The 20,939-nt window shown below is 38.6% G+C and overlaps 1 protein-coding gene across 1 annotated transcript in view; it reads left to right on the top strand.

Moving 5' to 3' along the window:
* The first annotated feature begins 406 nt into the window (after nt 1–406).
* LOC124272474 overlaps nt 407–20,939 on the top strand; it is a 66,192-nt gene continuing 45,659 nt past the window's right edge. Inside the window, exon 1 of the mRNA XM_046707654.1 lies at nt 407–635. The gene's annotated coding sequence lies outside the window, so the exon portion shown is untranslated. The remainder of the gene's footprint in view (nt 636–20,939) is intronic.

Raw genomic sequence — 20,939 nt, 5'->3', positions numbered from 1 at the left:
TAGTTATGAAAGAAGTCTGCCTGATGAAAATCTCTTTTGTTTTAAGTTAACTTCTTTTCTATCACTGTACACAGTGCAATTAAACATACCACAGTGATATACCACGGTGATGAACCACAGACATATTGTCTCTACGAAAACCGAAATATACAAATTCAGACATATTTCATTCTCTCATCATTTTGTTGGCTTGAAGGGAAATTTTCCGATATGACTTCACCCCAAGTCTCCATTATCAGGCAGACATTCATATTTGAAATGGGGACAGAGACTTATAAAATCGCATTAACAGCTATGTTGGAACTCTCCTGATTTTGCAAAGAACCAATAAAGGTTCCCGTTAATGACTAACCTATGCGGGTTTCCCTCTCGCCCATAATCCTATATAAAATAGGGAAGCCGTCTGAATAACAGCATAGCCCCAGCTCCCAGTTCGATCAGCATTATCATTGGAGAGGTGATCTGTGAGACCACAGATCGAACTGGTTGGATACTCTAATAGTAAGCGAAGGTGACACGAATCTCTCCTAACAGAGGGCGCATCGGTCTTTCTAGTCGGAACTTTGCGCCAGGACAGTAGCACAATATTACTGGGATAAGCTTAAGTTGAAGAGCAAGTTCTATTCTTATTAACGGTGAGTAAATATTTTTGCTTCACACTTGTTTATGTATTTATGCTGTAGTTTAGTTGTTTTCATGTACATGTCGTGTTATGGTTTACTTTAAGTAAATTATACAACGTTTGTGTTTTTACAGAAAACACTTGTATGTGGTTTGTTCGGAGTTTATTTTCACTAGGAAGTTTACGATTTCTCCAGTTAACAAAGTCAACATCTACAAGAAAATATTTGAGAGTTAAAAGCTATGGATAAGTGATTGCTCGTTACAATGCAAACCTGCACTCGTACTTGTTGTAAGTGTTATTGTTAGCGTTGAAAACTATGATATCTAGACTAATGACGTATATATAGAAACTCATACTTCATTAGCACTTATAACTTTCCTTGTAATATTATATCACCGTGTAATAATATATCACCGTGTGTACATATCACCGTGCATTGCGTTTGCTAGATTTACAGTAAAACGCCTTTAGTTGTTTAGATTTCCAAATGTGTGAGTTTAAAGAGTCGGTGAATGATATCAATTACGATTTCCAATAAGACGAGGTTCTTCAGTGGGGAGCTGTTCACACCCTGACCAACCTGGTATTGATCTTAATCACGCAGTATTTATGACGGTTCAACGGGCAGAGTTGTTAATGTGATCGCTCTTCTGGGTTCGCTTCCCTAAATGGTAGACATAAACTGTCAAAGGCGGACAGTAATCAGTCTCCATTGTCTGACAAACAGATTCCATTGGGAATAAATGGTAAACAAGTGGTGAAAAGTTTGTGAATGGATCATTGGAAATTATTTTTGTTGGAAAGAAATACTACTTTTAAAAGCGCATGAGCGCATCAACGCACGCTACAGATATAAATGTTTTCTTGTAATGGGCGATTTGTGTGTCACAACTTGACGTATCCACACACACGACTAGTATGGCACAATTTGACGTATCCACACACGAATAGTATGACACTATTTGAAACATCCACACACACGAATAGTATCGGACTACTTGACGGATCCACACCCGACTAGTATGGCACTATTTGACGTATCCACACACACGACTAGTATGGCACTATTTGACGTATCCACACACACGAATAGTATGGGACTATTTGACGTATACACACACACGAATAGTTTGTTACTCTTTGATGTATCTGTCTACACACACGACTAGTATGGCACTCTTTGACGTATCTACAAACTCGACTAGAATGTCACTCTTTGACGTATCCACACACACGACTAGTATGACACTATTTGACGTATCCACACACACCAATAGTATCAGACTACTTGACGCATCCACACACACGACTAGGATGGCAATATTTGACTTATCCACACACACGACTAGTATATCACTCTTTGTCGTATCCACACACACGACTAGTATATCACTCTTTGACGTATCTACACACATGACTAGTATACCACTCTTTGACGTATCTACACACACGCTAGTATATCACTCGTTTTAGTATCTACACACACGACTAGTATATCACTCTTTGACGTCTCTGCACACACAACTAGTATATCACTCTTTGTCGTATCTACACACATGACTAGTATATCACTCTTTGACGTATCCACACACACGACAAGTATGTCACTCGTTGACGTATCTACACACACGAATAGTATGTCACTCTTTGACGTCTCTGCACACACAACTAGTATATCACTCTTTGACGTATCGACACACACGACTAGTATATCACTCTTTGGCGTATCTACACACACGACAAGTATATCACTCTTTGTCGTATCTACACACACGACTAGTATATCACTCTTTGTCGTATCTATCTATACACACGACTAGTATATCACTCTTTGACGTATCCGCACACACGACTAGTATATCACTCTTTGACGTATCGACACACACGACTAGTATATCACTCTTTGGCGTATCGACACACACAACTAGTATATCACTCTTTGACGTCCCTGCACACACGACTAGTATATCACTCTATGACGTATCCGCACACACGACTAGTATATCACTCTTTGACGTATCTACACACACGACTAGTATATCACTCTTTGACGTCTCTGCACACACGACTAGTATATCACTCTCTGTCGTATCTATCTACACACACGACTAGTATATCACTCTTTGTCGTATCTATCTACACACACGACTAGTATATCACTCTTTGACGTATTGACACACACGACTAGTATATCACTCTTTGACGTATCGACACACACGACTAGTATATCACTCTTTGGCGTATCTACACACACGACTAGTATATCACTCTTTGACGTCTCTGCACACACGACTAGAATATCACTCTTTATCGTATCTATCTACACACACGACTAGTATATCACTCTTTGACGTATCTGCACACACGACTAGTATGTCACTCTTTGACGTATCCGCACACACGACTAGTATGTCACTCTTTGACGTATCCGCACACACGACTAGTATGTCACTCTTTGACGTATCTGCACACACGACTAGTATATGACTATGTGGCGTACACACACACACGACTAGTATTCCACGATATGACGCTACCACACACAAGACCTATGTATCATAATTTGACGTACCCACACACACTCAAATAGTATGGCACAATTTAACGCATGTACACACAAAAATAATATGTCGCATATATTCACACACGCACACACACACACACACACACACGACTAGTTATCCCAATGTGACGTATCCACACACTGAAATAGTATGTCATCCATACACGCACAACTAGTAATTTACTATGTGACGTATCCACACATACGACTGCTATTTCACCAGTTTATGTACCCATTCACATATCGAACCACACAAATAGTACGTCTCTACTTTAAAGAACCACGCATGATAATTACGTCCCAGTCTTTTACCTCAACTAAACAACATTCCACAAGTTCCTTCGTCACAGATTCAAATCTCAAGAAAGAAAACAAACTAGTTTCTGTTCTGCCTAACGTTCACGTGGTACGTTCAATTGTCAAGGATTAAACGGACTTGATGGCACTATTTCTCATGCTAGGGGCCTATCTGTGCTGAGATTAGTTTTTAGGTGGTGTGTCGTCAGTTTGACGTTCGGCGCTTAACTGCTCGTTTAATAGAGTCAACGTTAAGTCAACTAGGATTAAAAGAGCACTCAAACGTCAATGTCCTCAGATAGAATCTTGAAAGAGACATTTCGGTTGAGGTTAAAAATATCTTTTTACTACACAATTGGTCATTTTGTCGACTAAGCCTTAATTGTTCAGTTACGTAAAGACCATTTCGACTGACTGTTGTTTTTGTCACGTGCGTTTGTTTTGCAGCTTGGAGTTAAATAAACGCCAGTTGATATCGTGCCTTTCTATTTCCGTTGTTTAGTCAAATTAATGTTTGCGTAGTTTTATCATTTGTCCCTGCAATATCAGGCTTAAAAGCAAACGTTTTTTATCATGGCAACTACACGAGCTAAAAACCTCAATCTAACCTATCCTACTTGAATGTCATCATAACTGCACGTTCAGGCATTCCGGGAAACATGTAAGCATTATCAGCTTGCGAAATACTCCGAAATAATTTATGACCATATCTTACTAAAAAGAATGTGGTTAACTAGACATGCTGATTTTAAAAACAGATTATGGTCCAAATATTGTTGCCCCCTTGTTTGCGAGAAAGAGAGAGAGAGAGAGAGAGAGAGAGAGAGAGAGAGAGAGAGAGAGAGAGAGAGAGAGAGAGAAGGTTTGGTATTGCTGATGCTGAGTCAGTGGATGTGTTGTTGAGTGAAGTGAGTGATTGAGCCGTTTATTCGTTCTATACAGAGGGCTTTACATATGATACCAATGTGGAATCGAACCTTGTCCTTCTGCGTGAAGCGAAAACTTTCAGCCATCCACTTACTATCCTTGCTAGCATACAGTTGACATATTAAAGTTACTCACACTAAACCTATTACTTTCATTAGATTGCAAATCTTTGACTAACCTTGGATGAAATGAAATAAACATGACTGAAATCAGTGAAACAAGACCGATTTCTAGTACTTTACGACCGAAATCTATTATTTACCATGATTAGTTGTGGTGTTGTTTAACCCGCACTCACCAATATGCCAGCTGTATGTCGGCGGTCGGTAAATAATCGAGTCCGGGACAGACAACCCAGTGATCAACATCACGAACATCCATCTACTCAATTGGGATACGATGACTTGTGCCAACCAAGTCAGCGATCCCGTTAGTCCTCTTCAACATGGGTTGCTGAAGCCCAATTCTAACCCGAATAATCAAAGGTCCTTTCACATGACCATAACAATGCAAGTTCATCTCTCAAAATCAGCTCAGGTCGAAGTGACTATTTTCAACTGTAACACACGTTATATTTGGGATTACACTTTCTTAGTATAGTACAGTTTCTAGTACTTTTGTTGGGTTGAGTCCCATCCCAAGACTTAGTGGAAGTCGTGGTGGCTGAGCGGGTTTGGCTGCTGACTTTGTGTGTTGGCGATTAGGTGCCTGACTCTGAGGGCGTGGGTTCGAATCCCGGATGGGACTCAACCCAACAAAAGTACTCGAATCTGTACTACACTAAGAAAGTGTAATCCCAAATATAACATATGTTACATTTCATCACTTTCTAAATGGCATTGTGTAATCATATTTTCAACTGTTTTGAGAGGTATTTAGAATTTGGAGCACAAAGGAAGGATAATAACATAATGATTAAACAACTACACTGAGAGTGACGTTTCGGTGTAGGTTCAAACAATGCTATCAAGCCAGTAATTTTCAAATTAAACGTCACGTCGTCATATTTCAAAGACCCCATTATGTTCAAGTTTTAAGTGCTAAGTGCAGCATGTTAAAACGCTTCCTCGCAAACCTCTTATATAAGCATTTAACACACTTAAGTCACATCTACACAAAAATGAAATGTCATGAGTTCCAGGCAGGTTTGAAACTGACTCACTCACATGAAAACACCTGTTGACTTGAATTATGTATTTCCCATGGATCAATACCTTATCATGTCATTGTCCCTCGGGTCATTTAGTGCTTTTCTACAAACCATGACATAGCGTTTGTGGGTGACGTTTGTGCAATGTGATATTTCAGTGTCCTCAACAACTGCATACTCTCTCCCCCTTGGAAGCAATCCAGTAATGCTTTGCGTTTAGATATTCTCACAAATACTAAGTGTTTTTATGCGTATTAATTATACGTGAAATATTCCACACCCAACTAATGTAATTAAACATTGGAACCGCACCTTAAATCAATGCCGTTGCAAGTTCAACAGGGCCGGTAGGCAATAGAGATATATGTTTAATTCAATAACCGATAATGGTCCGATAATACATCACAATGCATTCTATGTCCCTTGCAGGGGTCTATGAGCATACAACCTTAATGCATAGCAACCATTATGAGACAATTGTAAACACACAATGTATCGTTTAGTCTGTTGTTGCAATGTTTGGCAATGGTTTCAAATGTCAACCACAGACTGATTTAGTTGTTTGTAATATGTGGTCTCATATATTATTGACTTCATTATTCCAACGTCCCGACAGAAGTCCTGATTTCGATGAGAGACAATCCTTTTCTGGCAAATTGGTGCCAACACTTACTATCGACTGGTTCAAACGCCGGCCTCGACAGTACAATCTCCTTTGGTCTGATGAACAGTCAGCGACACACTGACCCATCTATTTACTGACCAAAGAGCTATATTTGCTGATGTCTTCAATATTTATTCATTAATAATGTGGTACAGATTCCTTCAAACAAAGAAGTTATCACTGAATTGGTCTAATGCCAGCGGCGTGGACTAGTAACCTTAACCTTTGGTGTCTAGGGTAATCCTACATTCAAAGAAACATTATGATATTCACCCGAGAAGCTGCTTGAAATGAAGGCATTATGGTGTGATTTGTCTGAGCATATGGTATTGTAATGTGAGGTGAGGTGAAATTGGGTTTAACGTCTCGCTTGAGAATATTTCGCTCATATGACGACGTGCATGCGTGTGTATGTGTATGTGCGGCTGCTTGTACTAGCCAAGACTGAAGCTGGTTTTATAGTGCTAGGTCACTGAGATACCATGCCGCAGTGAAGCATGAATACCCCACTCAGACACAGTATACTGACTCCGAGCCGACCAGTCCTTGTTGTACCCATTAATGCCGAGCGCCAGGCAGGGACCAACGAGTACCATATTTTAACGTCTTTGGTATGACGCGGTCGGGGATCGACCCCGCGACCTTCCGCTCTCCGGGCGGACGCTCTAACCACTACACCACGGAGGTGGTATGGTATTGTAAAATAGAGTATATATATAGTATGGTACTGCAGACTAGCGTGTACTCTTCATGGTGGCTCTCTTTTAATGGTGAATTTTATGACTCCCTGCTGTTTGTAATTGGTTTCTTATCCTTTTGATTTGTACAGATTCGTTGCCTTTTGTTGGTGCACAGGGTGCATGAAGAACCGACAGGGTGAGTGAGTGTGTGAGTTTTACGCCACACTCAGCAATATTCCAGCTATATGGGGGCAGTCTGTAAATAATCGAGTCTGGACCAGACAATCCACTGATCAGCATCATGAGCATCGATCTACGCAATTGGGATACGGTGACATGTGTCAACCAAGTCAGCGAGACTGACCACCCGATCCCGTTAGTCGCCTCTTACTACAAATATGGGTTACTGAAGATCAATTCTAACCCGGATCTTCACGGGTCCTGTTACACATGAAACAAAGAATGGTGAAACGAAGATTAAAGTATTAATCCATCTAGAATTTCTACATTTCAAGTCATAAAACCAGTAGGAATGAAACTAGTAACTTGTACTGACCCTCTCAGGCACACGGTGTAAGACAAAGGGTATAAAAGAGGACCGTAACATTTGACACAGTACACGGCGTTGCTCTGACCGTCAGCATCATCACCGTCAATTTCGACGTCAGTAGTAGAAAACCCATCAGGTGCCGCCTCGACAGATGATTGTTGTGTTCAGTGTTCAAAGTTCAGATGACAGAGGACGGGTATACATACATTCGTAATACTGAACGCTGGTTGCCAAACTTCATTCAGCTTATGGAGTTGGTGGTGGAAGTGTAAGGATATCATCGACCATCTCTCACACCGAAAGAACTGTCCTGTTTCAAAGAAAACAGTAAATCGACTAATGAGTACACGTCCTTGATCTTTATAACCCGATGACATTTCTGAGTTAACGTTAACTGAATTCTTTCAAAAAACTTTTTGTATAAAAAAAATATAGTTCAATCTGGCGTTTCGTTTCTTTTTGTATATCAGTATATGTTTATATTGGCCTTAAAGAATCCACTCACTTCACGCACGATCCGGGTCAGAATATTGGTCCGAGCAACCTGTACTTATAATGGGCAACTAAAGGGATTGGGTAGTTGACTCGGGGACCACAGACACTGATACCACAAGTTTTATTTTGGCGAAACGGTACAAAGCACATCATCATTTACAAGTATTTGTAACTTCATCCCTGCCCCTTTGAGGATGACTAGAACCCTTAAATCTCGTGATGTGTCATTTGTGGAGGCGTTACAGATCCCTCTGATTGTTTGAATTGGACGACGAATAGAACAGCACTAATGCATAACGTGTGTCAAGTGTAGGCCTTTCCAGCTTTTAGCTTTTATGATGACACTTGTTGAAAGACTATGGTAAACAATCGGAGTAAATAGTTTCAGTTAAATATATTATTCTATACACTTGTATGTATCAGCGACAAAACCGATTCATAACCATGCGAAATTCCTACGAGAACCAGTGTCGATTGAACGATTGCCTGTGTTTATTACTTAGTGTCAAATAATGTTAATTAGAAGTCTTAGAGAAACGAAAATATTATTCTAGCCCAGTGGCGGCCCAAATAAAAACATTCACAAATGTAAGTTAAGCGTTCACATGATTGTTATGTATCATGATTAATTTCTCTTGGGTGTTCATTTGAAAATTGGGGGCGGTGGGGTAGCCTAATGGTTGAAGCGTCCGCTCGTCACGTGGAAGACCCGGGTTCGATTCCCCACATGTGTGAAGCCCATTTCTGGTGTCCCCCGCCGTGATATTGCTGGAATATTGCTAACAGCGAAGTAAAATCATACTTACTCACTCACTCATTTGTAAATTTCTGGAGAATATGTCATTCACATCAAAGAATGACCATGAAAAATACAATATAGAAGACATTTAGTCCATAGTGTTAGTAGTGAGTGAGTGAGTTTCGTTTTACGCCGCTTTTAGCAATATTCCAGCAATATCACGGCAGGGAACACCAGAAATGGGCTTTACACATTGTACCCATGTGGGGAATCGAACCTGGCCTTCGGCGTGACGAACGAACGCTTTAACCACTAGGCTACCCCACCGCCCCACAAAGTGTTAGTAATACATAGCATTCATGGCAAATGTCTATTCAGTTGTACAAAATGTATCCGTTTCATAGCTATAAATTGCAGAGGAACAAATTTGAAAAAAGGACAACTAAAAAAAATCGGTGATGTATTGTAATGTGTTTCAAACCTTTTTTGATTCCGAGCGAAGTAATCTAATACCAGTGTTATTTTCTGGCGTTTCAATTTATGGATATTTAAAATCAATTTTGTGGAGATTATCAAATTTAATCTGCCATTACATGATACAAAAATGCTTTCTCTACTTTATTGATTCCAGCCTATTCCCACCAGTCTAGGTACTTTAGGGGAATACAAAAATTGCCATCTCAGAAAAATCCGTTAACGACAGTTTTAATGAGCTGGATCTAGGTGTGACGATGTCAGAAATTCATCTCATCCATTGAATCTTCTGATGGACCTAGGGGACATAATTTCCCCATAAAGAGCAAAACCTTTCCGGCTCCCGCTGCTTAGTGTAACAACATTACTCGCATCAAAGACTTCGATTGACGGAATGGATATCAGCATGCAATGAGACACTGAATACACTCAGGCACACATACACACGCATATATACAATGACTATACCTAGAGACACTGTCTATACGCATGCACACACTATACACAGACACACAAGGGGGAGCAATTCCCCATTTGACAGGTACCATATATGTTAAGATGAACGCCTTCACTTGCTCTTGCACCTCATCGACGGAGCAGGATTCAAAGGCCTTTTCGCGAAACATTTGAACCTCACTGTTTGATTATGATTCATAAACACATGCTCGTAGAAGTTATGTAATGATTCAAAGTTCAACACGCCTAAGATTTGGGAGGGGTTTTCAAACTATTTCTCTAATGATTACTGCGAAGTAGTTTTCTTTCTTGCATTGGAAGGAAAGATCAAGGCATTAATTATGTAGTACTAACAGAAAAAAAAAATTTAGTGACATATTGACGTTTTCGAAAATTCGTAAAACATATACACAGGAAATCTAATAATCATGCCATATTCGAAAGACGCGAGTATGTATGGTCTTCATTGGGTATAGAAAATAGAGGAAGTTAAGGAATTAATTTCTGAATATTTTGACTTGTAGTCGTGAACATCTGTTCCGACTTACCTCAACATAATAGCATTGGACAATGTTGGATTAATCATCATACAAATCATATGAAAAGATTTGGAAAACTATTCACATATGATTTAAAAATCGATTCAGTTGTCATGTTGCTACGAACCGATTACCGCTTTCTTTATCCAATTTTGACTAGACCATACTGGATTCTTAGTCCAGCCAGAATTTAGATTCGAATTTCCAGACTCACTTGGCAAATGTGGAATCTGGACTTGCTGAAGATGACGCTGTTCCTGGTGCACATGGTTCGATTCTCGACATGAGTACAATTTGTGAAGCCAATTCTTAGTGTCCTCCGCCATGATAAGCGTAATAATGTTTTAAATAATATAGTGTTTAATAATAGTGTTTAATGCAGGGTAAAAAGCTACTTCCAAATGTTTCAACTGGGCTCAGTTATTCTAAAAATCTATCGATGTTCGAATGGTTTGTTTGACATTTATTGTAATTTCTGATTTTTCTAACATCTACTGACGTTTATCTGTGAACATTTCAGATAGAATAAAGGATACATGGGTTGTGGCCTTTGTCGTGGGTTCCTGCTTTGCCTTCCGTGACTTGTTACCTATCAAAACAATAAAACGTAGTACCACATGTGTGACTTGCGGGTTAACATGCATGTATGATTACGTGTGTCTTCACCATTTTTGGATTATACCTTGCAGCCAGTTACCAACAACGATTGTTGTAATTATCAAGTATCAACTGTTCAATAACACCCGCACAAATTTTCCTTAATAATCGCCCTAATTTGCATGTCCCTCGTGTACAATGAAAATATGTCTGAACCTAGTTGATAGGAGGTGGCCTGAGACAGTACAGTATAAGGACATTTAGCGTCCATTATTTGAAGGACAGAAGGGCAATTATCTAATTTGGTAAGTAGGGCACATCAAGAAGCACTTAGTGACATCAGTTGAAGCAAATCTCTTAACAGGGCCAATACTTCATCTTTGGCAGTTTCAGGAAACAGATCGGTTGTTTTGATATGGACAAGCAGCTTCATTCACAGCGAGATCTACAGTAATGACAAAACACATTTGATAGATGAAAGCCAACTTAAACGCCTGCCAAGGAAGCTGTAATTCTAGACCAGCGATCGACGTTATCTTCTCATTATTCTATGGAAACCAATACCAACCATCTTCCGTGTGCCATGTTTTCCTGGTACGTGACTAGACGTCAAGTGGTTGCAAGTGCAGGTTTTGTTAGGCACTAGGGAAACGCCGGGTAAACACACATTCCCAGATCCCCAGCAGGAATAAGCCAAACAAACTAAGTGCTTTGGAGATGATTCTTTCATGTTTGAAAATGTTTCACATCTCAAGTTTACCGTTTTAGGTACAAGGAGATTGTAACAACCACATGGCTTGTACAAACATTCCCATTAATCAAGAAACAACATTTTTAAAGGAAAAGTATTGGATCTAATAAAGATCACATTTTTGACGCATTTAGATAAATTGGGGTGGATTTCAATCTGGAAAAGGTAGAGGTTTAAATAAATTTATTCATTTGAATGATGTGCATGTACTCGTATTTTATGTCCATGACCGTTGATGTTTCTTTATGTCACATCATAAGTATGTTAAATAATACATAATGGATCTAATCATCTCATGGGGAGAATGATCCTCGGAATATGGTTGTTGGAATATAGAATTTGTATCTATTTCTGTGCTTTGCCTTCGATAGGTAGTAACAGGACTACGCTTTAAATGTAGATGCATATCATTGATTAAAATTTACTGAAATGAGTAAACTATGTCTTCTCGTAGGACCTCCATTACCATTGACCAGCAACCTTTGTCTGTTTACGAAACGACAGGATCGAGTTCCAAATGGTCACGTTCGTTGACTTATTCGTGACATCATACCACGGTGGTGTAGTTCGCTGCTCACTACTATTGTGAAATCCAGACGCGTCACATACTTTGAACAGTGTTAAATATATGTAAATCATTAAACACCACGTAAAACATATATGTCCGTGGAACTGCCACCAGGTCGATTGAAATCAAATAAAAGGGCGATGAGGATAGTTTACACACTTACGTAGGGATATGGAGGTTGTGTTGGTCAGATGAAGATAGCACACGACTGCAATGCATCCTATTGTGTCTCTGTAACCTCGGTGTGTATGTTTAATTGCAAGCAAAGTCCTTTGACCGTTGTTAAAAGATTAAGTCCTTGATCATTCATTTCATGGCATGCTATGTTGACTGATGAAATGACAACATAGTTAATACCTTCAACGACACTCACACGAAGCAGGAATAGAGGTATCGGAAAGTATCTGGTCAAAATGAATAATACCGATCAGTGCTTTAAAAATGTGGACCTATCTGATCATTTCTGAATTGCTTTCAGAAATGCAGAAGTATTCTTTCATTTACGTCAATTTACTAATTACCAGTTTAGGTGATTGCTAATTGTTATCAAAGCGCCCAAAGCGCCAATCAAAATATTATTGGGATGCATTGTATCGTTATTTGTTCACTAAACACATCACAAGAAAGGCCAGCATACACGTAGTAATGATAAATCGAAGTCGAAGTTATGTTTTGCCTGTGAGTTGAATTATATGATTTTCCTGTTACATATACTATTCACACTTTGCTAAGGATCAAATCATGGATTCAACAGAAAACTATGATATGGGGTCGAATTGGATTTAAATATCTAAGCTTATTGTAAACATGCATATGGACCCTACGTTTGAGTGTGTCATTTCATCCTGTGGATCCCATACCTGCTATTGACAGGTGTTGTGTACTTGTCAATGACTTGTTCCATGATTTGCAAAATGGTTGATTGGTGCCATGAAAACCATTTTTTATGGTTACTCATGTATCATGTACATAAGGTTAGATTAAAGTGACTGTTTGCCTAAAGAGGGGTTACCATATTATTATTTATCCAGTTTTAAATGGATACAGTTTCAAATTATGAATCTTCGTTTAAGTAAAGTTAAGAATTTTTTGTGATCTTTAGCAAAGTGTGATTAAGATAGTTGAACGTATATAACAACACTGTGGAAGACCGAACATGCTAGTTATTGAAGGGTTACCGGTCATACACTCGTTTATGCCCTTTAATCAGATGATCTTGGTTTCCTTCTGATGGTTTTCTCATATGTGTAATAGGTTCGAAAGGAATTATTTATCATCAATATTCAGAAACGCACATGAAGTCTTTAGTAGAAATGCAATTTGATTAATAAGATAGGGAAATGTATGTTTATAAACTTTTATTACTACGCAAGCTGAAATGTTTGTTAATCAGAACTGAGATAATCAAAGAACTAAAGTTAGCTGCAAAACAATGTTCAACTTTTTGCCTTGTATACATTGTGTTCAGCGCAAGAACATGAATAGTTTGTTCTATGTAAAGAGTTCAGTTTAACGGCACTTTGGTGAATACCGAAACTAAAAGAAACAATTTGTTTTCATAATTATATGAAATCTATAGGTATAAACAGAGTCGATATATGATTCCGGCTCTATCATGATCATATTGATTAATATAAAACTGCGTACCAGGGGTTCTAAAAAAGGTGAGCGTATCCTGTCACACCGGTGGCACCCTTCACAAACACATGCAAGCGCAAGTCAGTTGTTCATCTGAATACATAGACACATATACCAAAGCAGAGAGACCGGGAAGACCGGGATAGAAATGGTCTTCAGTAACCCATGCTTGTAGTAGGAGGCGACTAACGGGATCAGGTGGTCAGACTCACTGACTTGTTTGACACATGTCATCGTATCCCAATTGCGTATATATATGTCCATGATGTTGATCACTGGATTGTGTGGTCCAGACTCGAGTATTTACAGACCGCCGCCATATAGCTGGAATATTTATGAGTGCGGCGTTAAACAACAAACCAACCATCCAACAAAAGGAGAAAAATGTATCGGGCATCAGTTTGGATGCTTAACCATAAAGAAATGTAAATATTCTCCACATATCTTCCGAAACACGTTTTCAGAGCTTAAATTAAGTTGAACACACAAGCACTGGATGCTAACACATCTAAGGGACGAAACTCAGCATGGCTGATTGCGGTGCCTCAGATATTGTGCTTCCTGTGCCCTTCATGGCGAAGAGAAAACGTATAACACTCAAAAAGCAGTGAAATAATAAATAAATCTTGCAACTGCAATGGAATTGTGTTTAAATTATTTTCCAAAATGTCTTCACTTCAAAACTGCTTTGAAAGATTAATTGTACATTTAATGACACATTGATTGGATCTAACGATTTTGATTATCACAAAGATCCACATACCTACATCCTACATCCGTCTTCCAAATACAGAAAACATTGGTCTCAATTAATTATACCTATGCTGCATTTATCACATGCTATACTGACTGTATCTAACGAATTTGATTAGCCGTATCGCAAAGAATACGACTCTATGGGTCTTGTAAATGGCTTTGTTCGCTCAGGAACTGACGTTTAGACAGTCCAGATGAATGTCATGTCTATTTCTTGATGCATTGTCTGTACAGAAATAGTGTAATCACATTTCTTCACACAACATGGTCATGTCCTCGGGAATCTAAACATGTTTTTGCTGCCTGTAAGTGAGACTGATTATTTTATTGACTGCGATATACCTGCCATTTCAAATCCTCATTTCCTGCTGTGCGTCATCTTTGATCGAAAATATTCATTTGATGCAGAAAATGTGTATTGCGCAATTATACACCTACCCCTTTATCATCTGACATGAAAATCAAATGTCATCGCCCCTCAAAGCATCACTTTAGTGTCATTTTCCTTTTTTTCCTCGAGGGCAATATTGCATTATTGTAAAGAGTATTTGTCAATACATAAGGTGCGTAATTATATTTCTAAATTACCGTAGATGTCACAATTTTTGCATATGATGTCTGCCTAACGTTTGAGGTTTGAATTGTTTTTCTCCAGTACTAGGTTGTAAACATACAATGTAACAAGTTTCGCATTTATTGTTTAACATAATGAAGTGTGTAGAAAGTTGAATAAATTGTCCCAAAAAATAAACATACTGAAATGATAAACAGTTTGCTTATTTTTATCATTTTACGACAATACAATAATCAAAGACATAATTGTGTGGGTTCGAAAGAGAAATTATACCCAGCTGTTATTTATTTACTACAGGTACACTATAAAACTTTTTTTTAATTAAAATTGCTTAATGTCAGATGTATATGAAATTTTAGAGTCAGAGAATAACAGTCTCGATTATCTGAAACAGACTTGACTTTGCGAGAAAGCTAAATAGGGGTGAAAACAACATGTAATCATTGAAACTCCACGTCCACGAAATGAGTAACCTCGTCCTGCCTTATCAATAGAAACTGCCACTCACACAACGTACATGGCAAGCAATGTGTTTGGTAGTTGGTCTTGTTTGTTCTCACGACACCCGAAAGCTGTAAAGAAACCAGACAATGACACGATACTGATTTTGTTAAAACCAAAAACAAGGTGTTAACTTGAATTTACTTGACAGTGATTCATCCGCTTATAAGTAAAGAAAAAATGTTTATATATAAGATCGTTTTGCAACACAAATGGCGAGTGGATGAGTGTGTGAGTGAGTGAGTGTGGTTTTACGTCGCTTTTAGCAATATTCCAGCAAAATCACGGTGGGAGACACCAGAAACGTCCTCACAAATTTAATCATGGGAATCGAACCTGGTTCTTCGGCATAACGCGCGAACGCTTTGACCACTAGGTTACCTCCCCTCCGCCATGGAACAGGTTTTCGGCTCAAGTTATGATGAGGATAAGTACCTTAGGTCTCGTTTCTGGACATCAAAACAGAAATATCCAACGGTTAGGGTTAAATGCCTTCTTGGTTTGGATATCCCGGAGGTCTTTTAAGGGACCTTTGTTTCAATGGTATCATTGGCATGATTTGAAACATCTTAAATATATCTCTTATTCTAATAGCTGAGCCTCATTGTAATGTAGACTTACCAAGTTCTATTGGTTTCTTTCATATGACACCACTCAATGCCATACACACGGAAATAGAATGTCCTTAATCAGCCACGCATTGGGGAATGAGAGGACCATAGAATGAGGTTTGCTATATAACAAGGTTTACCTTTATCATTTTGTGTGGAAGACTAGACCACCCCAAGGTGTGTATTACATTAATCATCGCCATGTTTATGTGAGCCATAACTACGGATTATGATACAGTGCTGAAGCGGGAAGCAATTTTGTCTGTACCATAAACACCGGGTATCAGACACATTACATCCCGCGGATGATAGATGGTAATTGATTCCATGAAGTCGCTAGCAGGTTAGAGCTACGCAGTTGTAAGTGTTGTCACCATCATCTAGGCTGTCATTAATCAGCAACGATACCGATCAGGATAATATCGTCTTTGATTTCACTGTGTGCGCTGTACATCGCGACTGATATCAAACACCGATCGTTGTAGATGTCGTTTGTGTGATATATTAAGACTATAGCGGTGTTGTAGACAGTCGTAATGGACGTTGCTCATGTTGCTCATTTTTCTTAATCTTCTTGGGTCTCTCTATCCGTGTAAGTACAAGGAACTATTTTAGATGCTACTCGAACTAAACATCATTTCAGTTGCTAAGACGATTTCTATATATTAATGGTAAAAGGCATAGGCAGATGTAATTCAAGGCAAATTCTTAATGTCGCTAATAAGATTTGATAAGATGCCGTGTCTTTATGCCTCTTACTACAAATCGACTTAGTATAATAATTGTAAACGGACGTTTTGACCTTCTGTGATGACACTAGTCACCATTAATGGTATTACCGCGATTGTTGAATGTCTTGCGAATGATTCCATATCAAGTGTAAGGTGTATAAGATATCAGACAATGATAATCTGAAGGAGCAACCAGACAGTGAGATTGTAGGACTTTCTTCCAATCGAAACGTCATTTTCTGTGTCAATCGAAATCTGTTCTCTTCCCAGTTGACATACCCGGTATGAGATATCAAGTTAAAGATGTAAAACAAAGTGAATCTGTAGAGGTACATCACATGTCTTGCTTGTGAGACATGATTCCAATTTAAAAGGCACGGTCAGTATTTGCAGAAATCAAGGCTCTTCAACTTGGCAGGAATCGAGTGCTAAATACATTGTGTCTAATGGACATTCAACTGTCCACTTGACTAACTGGGCAGCGTGTGAATAAATGGAAATTGATTACATGCATCAAAAGGTGAATAAATATTCACAGATTTGTTTGAATTGGCGGCTGTGTAATTTGAGATGTGTACACGTGGATTTACTCAAGAAATGGAAGCATTGGGTGTGTTTCTTTACATGAAAGGATTCTTGTTTGAGAACATTTCCACACTTGTGGTGTGATTCTGGGTTTGGATGGAAACATGAACCAATGACGTTCCTGTTTATATTTAAGTAGGAAAACATGATTTACTTCTGAAATCATTAACTGAGCATCTACTTTCCCTAATGAGCATTTATGTACAGTTTTCAGATACTTAATGTATATTTTTCGAAATTAATACTGGATAGTGTTTATTGAAACGCTTTCAAAGGACAATATGAAACTAGGCAGTTATATATTGTGTGTTCTATCAAACTGCCATCTTTGACCTTTTACAATGACAGCAAATCACCTATGATTATACACAGATATATAATGTATATATATTTGCATATTTAACCCACCTTTTATAATAAGACTTATGCCGTAGCATGTTATCCTCTGAAAAATCAAGAACCTTTAGAAGCAGAATGGAAATATTTCTAAAAACCTGATTTATCAGTCAGAAGGTTCGGATCACAATAACCACCTCTGCGTGGAACAAGTGACACTTTGACACCACACCACACCACCACACCACACCACACCACACCACACCACAGAAGTTAATATATTTAGAAAAGTACTCCATAGTTAGCCCTTATCTTTTGTTATTATAAAGTAATGATATGTAGACGTTCACTTGTAAATAGGTCCAGAGTAGAGTTGCAATATTTTTCCACAACAAGTTCAGTTTGGTATGAAAGGGCGTCAGAAAAAGAGTTAATTTCAAGTTTTATGGACAGGAATTTACATATTTCGGTTCGATATTCTATACTGTATTTTCTGACGCCACGACGTGTTAATGTAGGGGTGGTAGTAAGAAGCACTATAAACTTTCTAGCTCCATTTTGAGGCACCCTGTACAGGCTTCGTGTACACATGGGCTTTACACCATCAGTTACAGTCATATATTGACAGCAGCAGCTACATGTATGCTGGAGTATCTACACCACTAGAATAGTTTATAGACCATAGTCGGCGTTTCCTTGATCCAAATCATCAACCCAGTACAAACCCTTGGGATGAACTCATGCAGTTTATCAAATTATCTCGGCAAATCCCAAAGACTTCTTTTTTTCAGAATGCTTACCTCTGATACCTCGGCCCTGTTCCACAAAGTCTTCGCGCTGAGGTTTTACTTTTGGATTTACTCCAGTCAAAACGTTAAACTTATTTTGGTGAATTTCAACACTGGAAAAAGTAATCATGTAACAGTTTAAATTTATCGATCTATGGATAAAACTATGAATTAATATTTAAAAAACCCAAACATCGATGGTAAGTTCAGATATATTCCAAAACACTCACGACTATTACCACGAAACAATGAATTGGTGATGTCATATTACTGAAGTCAAATGGACTGTGCTTGCGGGTTCCAATTAGCCATATGAAGAGTATCAACGGCGAGAAGATCCAGAACAATGACAATGATGAATGAGTCATACAATCCGTAAAGAAATGTCACGAGTTACTATATGATTGCAGTCAATTCTGATGCGTAGAACATCAACTTCCCGTGTTTAAAGGTATTTAGCGATTCATATAGTCTGTCTGGACAGTATAGTCTTCATTTTCTGATTGTCTGATGCAGGATAATGAAACTCTTTGAAATTGCAATGTTAAATGCGTATGAAAATGACATATTAAACAGTCTCCATGTACGATCAGAGGTATTATATGTGGAATGATGTGAGTGCCCAGTAGCAGAAGTAGCAGAAGTGTCTTACTTGAAGGCTTGTTGGCCTTCAACAAATTTCCTTTCATGAGCACGCCATGACCTCTTTATGGCATTATCTGCGGCCGGTATATTACAAAAGAACATGTTTGATGTCCGAGCTGGTCTGTCTCTGATGTTAATCTTGCTCTCAACAACACAAGGTCATCTTATCCATGTCGTCCGCTTTGTTATAAGACGCAATGACTCACTGTCGCATTTACTTCAAATACGGCTTTGCAAATGGTTAGCAGCATTACAGTGAACATCATAAATAGGTCACTAAGCTTCAGTTGAACACTCTATCTTCAAATGATAAAGTTTCTTATCAAACCTAATTGGTAAGGCACCATTTTCCAAGAGAACCTCGATCTCAGAGCCAGCGACCTACAAAACCCAAAGTCTCAAGACTCCTGGTGATGCCAATTAGGTAAATTTTAACCGACTTTGCTTTCAATTTGTGTTACTCGCGCTGGAGAACACAGCTGGCAATTATAGAGCCCCAGAAGCAGATGTTCTTGGATGGTTTCGATGAGCTGTAAAGTGGAATATACTATCACTAGACGGCCTAGGTGCCTCCCACTCTCCAATCACTGTTAAGTAACAGTATAAGACATACAGGTGACAAGGTTGTTAAGCAAAGAACTAGCTTCGATGTGACACCATTTAACGCCTGTAACCTACATACTGAAAACCGAGTTTAGAAGGCTTTGCTCGAAATGATCTTATGCCGCTTTATATATCTCACAGTCCAAATCCAAACCTAATAGAAACCTAACAGACAAATATGATTTTCATACATTACATACATTACTATTCCCTTTCTAGAGTAGGGTAGAGTGAGTTTGATCTTGAAGCCATTGTTAGCAACAAACCTGTCTTGTTAAGGGGCACCAAGAATTCCTTTTGTATGCATTTGGGTAATCGAACCTGGGCTTTATGTGTGACAAGAGAACAATTCAACCACTAAGCTACACCACCCCTCCATGAATGATCATTTGTAGGTTAGAATACAAGGATCCAATCAACAGCACCTAAAATTGAGTTTTGTCACCTGTTATTTGAAATAACTTTAATGTTGTGTGTACTGATTGACCCTTTCCCTATACGTTCAAGTCTGCTGGATAATGACATAATTTGCACTTTCACATTTTGATACATATCTAGATTAAAAAAATGTTTGATCAGGGTTCAAACAGCACTCAAGGCGCCTGCACATTTATAAGAATTTCATGGTAGACATGTGAAAGACATTTCAAAACTGATTGTATGATTCAGTCAAGGTGCTGTTTTAAATACTATCTCAAACAAAAGTCCCAGACAAACACAATGTCATAAACATCTGGGAATTTCCAGTTCAATTTACGTTTGTCTGCAGTTCGATACTCCTTGCAATTTGCCTTTGTCTTCTTCTGTTCGACACTGCTTGAAATTCTGCCTTTGTCTCGTGTTCCACACTGCATGCAAATCTGCCTTCGTTTTCTGTTCGAGACTACATGCAATTCTGTCAGTGTTCGACACTGCATGTATTTCTGCCTTTGTATCCTGTTCGACACTTCATGTAATTCTGCCTCTGTCTCCTGTTCGACACTGTATTTCTGCCTTTGTCTCCTGTTCGACACTTCATCTAATTCTGCCTTTGTCTCCTGTTCGACATTGCATGTATTTCTGCCTTTGTCTTCTGTTCGACACTGCATACAATTCT

The sequence above is a fragment of the Haliotis rubra genome, unplaced genomic scaffold (assembly GCF_003918875.1).
Source record: "Haliotis rubra isolate DU_JTF1 unplaced genomic scaffold, ASM391887v1 Scf17, whole genome shotgun sequence".
Taxonomy (NCBI): Eukaryota; Metazoa; Mollusca; class Gastropoda; order Lepetellida; family Haliotidae; genus Haliotis; species Haliotis rubra.
Note: the sequence above shows the minus strand (reverse complement) of the source record. Positions and strands in the feature narration are given on the sequence as shown.